The sequence below is a fragment of the Neodiprion fabricii genome, chromosome 3 (assembly GCF_021155785.1).
Source record: "Neodiprion fabricii isolate iyNeoFabr1 chromosome 3, iyNeoFabr1.1, whole genome shotgun sequence".
Lineage (NCBI taxonomy): Eukaryota > Metazoa > Arthropoda > Insecta > Hymenoptera > Diprionidae > Neodiprion > Neodiprion fabricii.
The window spans coordinates 18505558-18514550 of NC_060241.1; the positions used below are offsets into that span (position 1 = coordinate 18505558).

General features: G+C 40.5%; 1 protein-coding gene across 1 annotated transcript in view; it reads right to left on the bottom strand.

Annotated features, from left to right (window-relative positions):
* LOC124177857 (limbic system-associated membrane protein-like) overlaps nucleotides 1-6711 on the bottom strand; it is a 213757-nt gene extending 207046 nt beyond the window's left edge. The window contains exon 1 of the mRNA XM_046560729.1: nucleotides 6189-6711. The gene's annotated coding sequence lies outside the window, so the exon portion shown is untranslated. The remainder of the gene's footprint in view (nucleotides 1-6188) is intronic.
* Nucleotides 6712-8993: the final 2282 nt, after the last annotated feature.

Below are 8993 nucleotides of genomic sequence, written 5' to 3' on the forward strand. Positions count from 1 at the left end.
GTTGTTTTAAAATTCGTATCTCGAATATTCCGGGTTTTCGGCCAGTCGTCGACTTTCCCGTCCTTCGGGATTTTCATCCTAACCCGATCAAGTAATTTTTTATGAATTTTGCTTCTATCAGAATCGCACATCGATAAATCGATACGCGGTCGACGCGCGATCCGTCGATCACGACATAAGATCGCGTGTTGACCCGCGTAATTTAAAACGGCACTTGGGCTGGCTGCATATAATTTTCCACGATAATAAATGAAATTTCGCTCAGTGTTATCGGCGAGCGTTCCTCTCTGCGACGATAATAACATTCCTCCCACAGACATCTCGATAAATTCGCAAACGATATTGCTTAACTCAACGGGGGTTTCCTGCTTACACCCGTATAAGGTACGACAGGCGATCAACCGCGGCTTTGCGTTCTGCCAGCGAATGCATATATCGAGTGAATTATATCACGTTGACACGAATGAGTTGTCGCGGTGGAATGCTCGGAGTCAGGCGAATACCGGGGGTTTCAACCCCCCCAGAAGACAGGGTGTCGGCAACGAAGTTCGCGTGCAAACGCGCATAGCTATAAGCCACGTGAAACGACGCGGTCTGTGCGCCTCCGGCGGTAATCAAAGCCTCGTTTGTACGCCGGTTTTTACCCAGCGAACAGAATTTTTGTACGACACGATTCTACCTTCGCACCAACGACACACGGATTGCAGTGACTGGGCATAAAATAGAACAAGTTTGCACGCGCTCACGTCGGGCCTCGCAGAACTAGCGAGAATTTGTCCGAGACGTTTTCATGTTGAAATAATTCAAGTCTCTCAAAAAAATTATTTAAAACTAGCGTAAAATTCGACTGTCGAGGAAAAAAATTTTATATTTTATCATCGAAATGTACGGACGACATGTAATTGTTTATTTTTTCATCGGATATTTTAAAATACAAAAGTTACGCGCGCTCGAGTTGCGTTGTTAGATCAGGATTTGACACGGCGACTTCGTTATTCGATAGTTTGAAACTGGGAACAACTCTTGTGATTTTCGAAATTTGAAAAATTGAAAGACAATTTACAATTTAAACTTAGATACAATCTTCCAAAATGTGCAAAAGAAACGTTAAAAACGTGACTATTTCCTACTCTCCATTGCCATTCTTTATTTGGAGTTAAAATCATCTCAGTCATAAAAAATCTTTAAAAAAAAATACATTTTTCATTGAAACCTCAACCTTTTCACTTGTTCCGAGTCCTAGTTATGAACGAATATACAAGTTTACTATTTAGATCTTTCAGTTATTAGTATTCTCCATCGAGCTTGATCGATTGAAATTTCAGGTATTCCAGAAATGACATTGAAAAAACTTGCATTCTAATCAAATTGCGACGTGAACTTCGACGGACTACAATTTACCGCCAATTCAACACTGTCCAACACCGTTATCGTACATCGTTCAACACCACAATTTTCGACGTCTTTTTTCAGGTGATTAGATTCAATTTTTCTTTCAAACCGAAGCTGGCTGCACCGATGAAGCCTTAACGTTCCGCCGTCGTAACAGCCCGACGCGATATCCGCGTCCGTGAAACCATCGGATAATTAAGCCGCGGTTCGTTAGCCGCAGATCTAAGTGTCAAGGAGTAAACACACGACGCTGCATGCAGTGAATTGTTTGCGCGCAACGACGTAAGACGGAGGAAGATACGGATACGGGTGATAGCTGCTGGTGTCTCCTTATATATACATATATATACATATGTTATACATATATATATATGTGTATAAGTATATACACCCTCGGCCTTGCCTGAGAGAGAGAGAGAGAGAGAGAGAGAGAGAGAGAGAGAGAGAGAGAGAGAGAGAGAGCCTGTTTTTATATCAGTCGGTGAAGGATCTGGTGGACGCCTTCTCTTCCCGCGGGATGGAAGGAGAAGAGTGACGCATTGTCCTCCCGCTTTCTCTATATCTGCGGCTCCCTCATCCCTTGTCAACGGGAGTCTCCTCTCCTCCTCCTCCTCCTCCTCCTCCTCTCTCTCTCTCGCTCTCTATTCCTCATTCACTCCGCGCAGCTTGCTCTATTTTTCTCTCCATTCCGCTTTCTCGGATCCTCAGGCAGCGCAGCTCCCGGGATCATCTGGCCCATTGTTGCCAGGTAAACAATTTGCTAACACTCAACCCCAACCCGACACAACTGCCGCCGTTGGAGATCAGAACCAGTCGAGTGACGCCGCTACTTCACCCTTGCTTCCTTCTCCTACCTTCTCCTTCTCCTTCTCCTCGACCCCTCTGTTAGGGAAACCCTTTCGTTCGCCCTATCTTTTTACGTCACCAGCACATTCAGGGGAACCACTAACTACCGTCATCCTTACCCAAGACGAATCTATCTTACACCCCGCGAAGGAACGATCGCCGTGAGTAAAGAGGTGATGTCGAAATCACAAAAAGGAGAAAAGGAGAAAAGGAGACGGGAACGAGAGAAGAACAAAGCGTGCTCGATAAGAAACGAATACTCCGATTATCCTAATACGTCTTGGATATTGTTGGCCCAATCTTGAGGAATTAATTAAGACTCCTCCATTCGTCTTAAAATTGTTAAGTATCATTCTCGAGTCTACGTGACAGACGTTATATATTGTTACGGTTTCCCCCTTCGAAGATGCATGTACTTATTTGATTAATCAAAATGACAACGAACGACTTTTGGAATCAACGAGCAGCTTGCAGGATTCCTGAAACGGATTTTAAAACGTCACGCGTCTCCTTGTACTTCTGTCCTAAGATAAACCGCCTCAGTCTTTTTGAATTCTCCTGATTATTTATTTCGCCCTTTTACGTAACAATATTTATACCGACAAGCATAGATTTCAGTCTGAAGTGAGCTAATGAAAATTGACTCAATCGACTCAGAATTCATCAGATCCATATATTTTTTTTAAAATTTTTTTTTTCGCTTCCTCGTACTACGACAGCTTGTTGAAAACGTGGTTTGAGAATTCGGACGGGTACGGGTCAGGAAATAATTCTCTGACCGTGTTCGGAGAGGATCGGAAAATCGCAACGTACACTAACAAATAATCTCCAGCATGAATCGCATATATATTACACACACCGGCCGATAAAAACGTTACATCGCACAATACACGAGGAGTGGAACTCTTGAAAGAACTGATTTCCACTCGTTCCAACTCGGAGAACGCGGAGCTTCCAGTATTTATTTACCGAACTTCTCAGCCGCCTTCACCTCGGCATTCACCGGCGAATCTCTTGAGGAATAAAAAAGGGGGGAGGAAATTTTCTCGTACAAGCGGTTCGGAGGATCGAGTGAGACACTCCAATTACTGATTTGTACGTTCATCTGCTGCCGATGGCCGATGAAAATAAAATCGGAATTTTGAAAATGCGATTCTGAAAATATGATACCTGCATATCGTAGGTGTAAAAAAGTGTTACGCACGGCTGTGTTTGGTCGAATAATGAAGGAAATCTGCGAGGTGCGATGCCACCTGAATCTGAGCTGCTCGGAGAAAAAGAAAAAAATCGAAAAGAACAGGGTGAGTTAGGGCCGTAAAGGGGGAGAAGAAGGCCCAGCCCGCCATCCCGATACCCACCCCTGTTATTTCATCTCATTTTTCCCCCTCGCCGGTATAATTTCGCATCAGTTTGCCGGCGGTATCCGCTCTTCACACGGTTAACGAGCCGAAAGTCTGTACGATAAGAGGAGCAGACGATTTAATAGTCATTAAGGAGCCCCGACGCTCCCCTCAGCTCGCCGGGACATCGAATATCCGGCATAAACCGCCCCCTTTGCTCCACATTTCGACAAGCTCTGGGTCGCGGATGGAGAAAGGATTTACCGCCGTAGCCGATCCGGTCCTTTAGACATTTCAATCGACCACCGGCCTGGCTTAAGATCAGGGTTAAATTGAAATTTCCCAGCTGTTGCGAACCACGTGGAGCTTTGGACGGTAATCGTCGAGCGAAATGTCAATTTCCCACCAATACATGAGTCCAGATTGTTTGTTTGTCACGCGCGTTGCAATTCTCGTGGGATAAAATTTATTTAACGATTACATATGGGGTTGATGTCTGACGAAATCACAATATACCGAATATAACTTTTGACAGTTTCGCGGTTGAATATTATTTCGGTTTCGTTCTCCGATCTTGCTTGACGTTCAAGATTTTTGTTTTTCATCTTTTGTAGTTCAGAATGCCCGGCGCGACCTAACAAGTCACTTGAAGAGAAAAAAATCCTCTCATAAATCTCCCCGGTTTCCAGTAGCAATAAGTTATATTTTCTTCTTCATTTTTTCGGACGTGAAATGTCATAATTCATGTACACTGTAATTAAGAATCTCAACGCTATACCGTCCTTGGTGAAAAAAAGTTTACGGAATTATAATTAAAGCTGCAAAAATTTGAGAAAAAAATTATTCAACATGAATTTAAATTTTCAATTCCAAATCGGGTTATCATCACTGGGAATTTTTTTACCCCAGGAATAGACAAATTTTTTCAAATTTTACAAACTTTTTCTTTTCAAGAAAATGAATTCGCCGTATATCAATCATTGAAGAGATTACGTGTTCTTTTTACTAATCGTGAGCCGAAAGTAATTAAACACTTATTTGATGATTTTTGAGCGCCTAAATAGCCCGATGAAAAAAATCTTCTGCAGGTGATTCAAGAGGAATCTATTCGAGAAAAAATCAACTTTTTATGATATACGAAAAATTCGATTCATAGTACGATGTTTTTGTTTTTTTTTCATCCCGAAAAAGGAAGTGCAAAAAATACTAATCACCGCACGCTATCAAACGACTAATAATTGTTTAATTTAGATTTTCTCTTTTCTTCTCTTCCTGTTGCACCTGAGAAGGAATAAGCTACTTGAAAAAAGTCTATTTTCAACATATTCAACATATATTTTACCGAGTCCTGCATATTGTTAGCATAAAAGTTTAGACTTTTCTATCGCGTAGTTTATGCATAATTGAACAACATGGTATATCTAGTCGTAGCATTATGCAGTTCTTTTGAAAACTTGATATGTATCTATTCTTGCGGGAGCTGTTTTCACGTCCGCAAGAAGAAGAGAGGCAAAAAAAAAGAATAAAAGAAAAAAAGAAAAAATGAACCAACAACCATTCTAGCCTACTGCAGTACGGAGGGTGAATAATGGAGGAATTTGATTTGGCACACGTCGTGCCAAATTTGCATAGATAGACGAGCGAAGAGACGGGATGTATGTGAATACAATGAACAGTGAAACGCTTTGTTGGTTGTGATATTTGTCTGGAACTTTTGGTGAAAGATGAAATTTTGATTACTCTGTCCAGTTTGTAAGTGAAATTTGCACAGTCTTTGTTTATTTATTGATCGTTGTAGAAATGTGACTCGAGTATGTGTCAAAAAAAAAAATGATTTACAAAAGAGTAAAGAATGTTGTCAAGTTTTGAAAAGTAACCTTTATATAACCCACCCCATAACGATCATGATCTTGTTTTTTCTTTCGTGTTACACTTCCATGGAGCAAAATTCACGTGGTACTTGAAATATGATTACTACCGCACAGAAATGCGAATACGAAAGAGGAAAAAGTAATCAATGAGACTGATTATCGTGTGAAACGAATTCATGGATAACCGGAAAAATTCGCCCGAAATGACATTCTTTTGCTGATATCGGTAAGACAACTGTAAGCGAAAATGCTTTGGAATGAAATAAGCCTTGACCTCTTTCTTTCGATCCTTAGGCACCCTCCCGCGAAACGAGTGTTGAACCAAATTACTTTCAATATCCGGAACAAGTGAATATTCGTAATGATTATACAGCCGGCTGATTGATCGTTGCGTCCATTAAAATCGACTCTCTAATTCTCCTCTGAGCAATTAAACGGGCAAATATTTACTCGCCGGTGGAGAATATTATAAAATAACGAAGAAGAAAAAAGGTAACATAATATTTCATTGCTGTAAAATGATGTATCTGCATAAAATACAGTCATTCAAGATAGACAAAACAATTCAGAATATTATCCGTTCAACCAGCTCCCAGCCAATTTATCGGAAAATTGTTTTGTCGGCTGTAAAGCGTGAGCCAAAAAAACCTCAAGACACCTTGTCCGCAGTTTTTTACTGCAGATGTGTAACTGTCGTGCAAATGTGAGCAAAAGAGTAGATTAAACGTGTTCTACTCACCCTTAATACAGCGTAACGACGAAGTATATAAACCACAGTCCGTAGTCGTCTGTTGCACAGGTAATGAAACAGCAGGATCGAGTTTGAAGACGAACGAAGAGTCACAAACAACACTTGTTATCAACATGTATCACGACATTCACACGGTCAACAGATTCGGTTTGTATACGAAGAAGCAACACGACGCCGACCAGAAACGACACGATAGAAAATAAACATACCGAACGCAATTTGGCCAACCCAGTTAATTACTGTAAATAGTAAATCATCGGCGATCCAATTAAACCGTTTAACCGTAATTTCCTGTCACTTCCGGTGTTACAATTATCCCGTCATCGTTCCAGCTTATCGTTATCGCATCAGAGGGAGCAACAATCGTTGCTGTAATTTTCGCCCAGGGAATAGCCGATCTGCAATAAATAAAGAAAATTTAGTGAGGATTAACGGCGCACAAGAATTTTCAATTTTCCTCAATATCGGCGAAATACGCGAGCAACTATCGGATCGCGATACGTCGAGCGGCGAATGTCGGCTTCGACTGAATCCTAGAGCGTGGTTTGCTTGCACCCGCGCAGGTCTCGACACCTTAACTTTGCCCGGTGGCCCGAGGCACCCTCCAGCGGTGTGTTTGGATGGGGGAAAATTCCGCTTGCTTGCATGCAAGGGTGCGAGTGTGTGCGAGACGGATGGAAGGATATCCGGATGCGCGACGGTGAAACTGTCAATGAAAACTTCATACGTCAATCCTCCGTTTCGTTCGTCGCCCACGAATCTCGACTCTGCGCGTCTCTCCAACGATCACGGCTAACCATTTCACTCGGCGTGCATATTTATGTCGGCGATAACTGTGATCGTCGAGAAATAAAAATGTTATATCGACCGAATTACAGATGGGATCATTTTTCTCGACGATCCACACGTTTCAAATTTCCCGCCATTGCGCGTGCGCGCCTGTCAAGTGTTTTTGTGCATTATGATTGCGTATATTTTCAATTTTCTTTAACCGTAAAATCCTGTCTGAAAGCTAGTGGATCGGCCCGTATACAAAAACTGATGTCTAATTTATAGATGTCTTTGTATAAATTTCTTTCAATGACGGAATTATCATTATCCGACGGAAAACTTGTTTGAACGCAATTGCGATAAGCTTGTCGAAGGGTTTTGCGCAATTTTTCTCTTCCGGAATGTTAAAATTTGATCGAAAAACATGAAACGAAATACGCTGGAGATTGGGACGATATAAATTATTCAGCCAACGGAGAATCTGGTAAAAATAGGAAGAACCAAAAAAAAAAAATAAAAAATTGTAGAACGAAGAGTTTGAAGGACGCATTGGTCTAATATTTTTCTGATACGAATGAAGGGCAATTTTTAATTTGTTTTTTTTTTTTTTTTTGTTTGAACCCACCAATCTTGACTGAATAATCCACGTGCTGCTAGATTTTAAAAGATCGTACGATTATTGGTTGATTTTAAAAATCTCGAAACGTATACTTTTTAACCGATTCGAATTGATTAAATGTTGCCAAATTTCGTGCTACATAAAAAAAAAATTTAACAAAATATTGAAGACTTTCGACGAAACGGTTTAAAGTTGGAAGTGTGAAATGCTTTTCAAACTCCCGTATAATCGTTCAACTTCATCTAATGCGAAGTGAAAGAGAGGGTTTATGTTTTAATCCAAAAACCACCCGCAAAAAGCAAAGTTCAAACTAATTTTCAAGTCCGTAATTTTGTTTCGTATTAAAAAGAAGTTCTTTACTTTTCCCTTTGTTCTCTTCGGGCTTTCATCAAATTTCATCCGCTTCCGAGTCTTGCGCTTGGAGCTTTATGTTATTCACATTGTTGGCAAGCATCAATTTTATATGTATACATGTGTACCGAACGCAAACGAATCGATAATGTAAATATAATCATTTCACTCGGATATCCAGAGAATGATTCAGCTTTGGTTATCCACTTTAGGATTGGCACGATGTTTTCTTTCACGGACAGGATATTTGCTCACAATTCCCTTACCCTCGGAGCACATGGCTCCCGAAGAACGCGAAACCACTGTGTGATCACAGTGAAGCAATTACTTTTAATTTTGCGTATGAAAATATACAGGGCGTTCCATGGAATATAGTATGTACAGCTCAAGTTGTATGCTAATTTGTTGATCCAGCTTTAAGTAACTCTAACGAATGAAAATATATATTTGCAACTCTGCCCATCATCGGTTTTGTTTCGTAGAATATAAATTTGTCAAAATTCTAAACCTTAGAAAAACTTCTTCGTTTCCACTCACCTCACAATCAAAGAAAAGTGTCTTAAATCGCTTCTCTAATTTATATCTTTCGTGCCAGCAAAAATTATGTTCATTAATGAGACGTTTGTAGTTTTTGAGAGCAACTTTTCAATGCCGTAATATAAGAAAAATGAATCTTGATTCGCAGTGAAAACTTTTGCGCAAGCCCTGGATGAAAAGGTGTTCTTATTTTTCAATTAAAATAATTCATAAACTTAAGATCCAACCAAATCAGTGACGGTTGGGATCTGAGACTGACTGCATTGACAAGGAATCTGCCCTACGAGCGGGTGTGTGCCTACATAAATAAACAAATAAGGAGCAGCGTTCGGTGCCTGCAGCAGGGTTTTCACATACTTACCGGAAATCTTGTTTGAACCCCTGATCTCAAAGCTTTAGAGATAAACTTCAACTTTATATGTATAAGGCATATATTTACAGTATAAAAAGCGAAATTGTATACAGAGGTATGAAATCGTGCAGTGTATAAACGTGCACAGAACGGCGGTAAAATC